General features: G+C 50.8%; 1 protein-coding gene across 2 annotated transcripts in view; it reads left to right on the top strand.

Annotated features, from left to right (window-relative positions):
* Positions 1–2,201, top strand: part of TEX10 (testis expressed 10) — a 112,398-nt gene that overhangs the window by 21,117 nt on the left and 89,080 nt on the right. The window lies entirely within an intron of this gene.

Genomic DNA, 2,201 nt, shown 5'->3' with positions numbered 1-2,201 from the left:
TCAGAAAATTAGGGTTGAAAATGACTTCAGGAGGACATCTAATCCAACCCCCTGCTCAAAGCAGAACCAACCCCAACTATATCATACCATCCAGTTCTGTAGTCCTCCTTTGTCCCTTACCCACTTGTCTCTCACTTAATGTCTCCCATTCCCTCTGACCCTCACTGCCATGCATTTGCAGTTTCATATACCTGTATTTTACGTATTGATTTCTGTTCTACCCAGGAGAGTGCAGAAATACCTTGCACTCTCCCTATTGCCTGAAGAAAGGTGTTTTTGTCCAAACGCTTGCAAAGGACAATTTTCCCAACTATTTAGTTGGTCTAATAAAAGATGCCACATCTTCCCAAAGAACCATGTCTGCTCATGCCAACCTAAGCTTTGTGTACCTGGGTCTTAAAAGCCTCCAAGGAAGGAGATTCCACAACCTGTCTGGGAAGCCTGTTCCAGTACTTTATTGTCCTCCTAGTGAGAGAGCTTTTCCTGACATGTAACCTAAACTTTCCTTGTTACAACTTGAAACCATTGCTTCTTCAGGTAACTGAAGGGTGCTATTAAATCCCCCCTCATTCTTCTGTTTTCCAGACTGAATGAACCTAGTCCCCCCAGCCTCAGTCCTCTTTAGAAGTCATGTGCCCTGCCTTTGAACCATGTTTGTTGCCCTCTGCTGATCTCTCCAATTTGTCCGCATCCTTTCTGTAGTTGGGGGTAGAAAACTGGACACAGTTGCCCAGATGTGGCCTCCCCAGTGCAGAATGGAGGGGAAGAATCACTTTCCTTGATCTGCTGGCAACATTCCTACTAATGCATCCCATTGTACCATTAGCCTCCATGGCAATAAGAGTACACCGGCTGCAGTGCCGGCTGAGGCACTGGCCTGGTGCCTGCCCATCAGCCCAGCCACCTACCATGCACAGCTAAGCCCACAAAGGTGTGGCACTTCTGGCAAGGGGCAGCTCCAGCCTCATCCTAGTGTGGGGGCTGGGCAAGGGCAGGACTCAGAGCGGGTTGAAGTCAGGCAGGCTCAGCTGCAAGCAGCCTGGGCTCTGTGGTTGGCAGGAGCTACCCAAAGCCCTGGGGCTGGCTGCAGCTGGGAAGCTGCAAACAGCTGCTCCAGGCTCTGGCATCAGCTGCATGCTGATGGGTGCACGCATGCCTTGGAGTGGATGGTAGGGGAGGGGCCTGAGGCAATGCAACCCTGGCCTCTCCTCTGCTGCTGGCACTGAGCTGATGACGGCTCTGGAGCCTGGCACAGCTGTTTATAGCCAGCCTGGGCTCTGGGCAGCTGCAGCGGGCAAGCTACATGCAGCTGCGCTGGGCTCCACAGCCCTGGCATCAGCTCCATGCTGGTGGCGACTGCATGTACACCTCAGAGCAGACAGCGGGTGAAGTGCTTGAAGACTGGAAGAAAGCCAATGTGGTACTTACCTTCAAGAAAGGGAGGAAAGTGGATCTGGCAAACTACAGGCCCATCAGCCTGACCTCTATCCCAGGGAAGATCCTGGAAAAGATTATCAAAGAAACTATTCTCAACAGACTGGCTGATGGCAACATCCTGAAGGATAGCGAGCATAGGTTTGTCATGGGTGGGTCTTGCTTGACCAACATTAGTTCCTTTTATGACCAGGTGACCTATCACCTGGACAAGGGAGAAGAGATTGATGTCCTATATGTTGAGTTTAAAAAAGCCTTCGATCTGGTATCCCACAATCACCTCTTAGCAAAACTGGCCAACTGCGGCCTCAGCTTCACCATGATCCGCTGGCTGGGGAAGTAGCTCCGGGTTCGGACCCAGAGGGTGGTGGTTGATGGAAGTCAATTGTTGTGGTGCTCTGTGACCAGTGGGGTCCCTCAAGGCTCTGTGCTTGGGCCTATATTATTCAACATCTTCATTAATGATGTAGACATTGATGTTGGAAGTGAACTGGTGAAGTTTGCCGATGACACCAACCTTTGGGGTAAAACATCCACACCTGAGGACAGGCGGGCGATCCATGCTGACCTGGACAGGCTCAGGAAATGGGCAGGCAAGAACCTGATGGTGTTTAACACCAAAAAATGCAAGGTTCTCCACCTTGAGAAGAAAAACCTGCAGCATCCTTATAGGCTCAGCAGTGCTACACTGACTAGCACTATGGAAGAAAGAGACTTGGGGGTCATCACTGACCACAAGATGAACACGAGGCTGCAATGTGTTGCTG

Source organism: Crocodylus porosus, unplaced genomic scaffold, assembly GCF_001723895.1.
Source record: "Crocodylus porosus isolate Cpor-Errol unplaced genomic scaffold, CroPor_comp1, whole genome shotgun sequence".
Lineage (NCBI taxonomy): Eukaryota > Metazoa > Chordata > Crocodylia > Crocodylidae > Crocodylus > Crocodylus porosus.
This window is presented reverse-complemented; position numbering and strand designations above follow the sequence as displayed.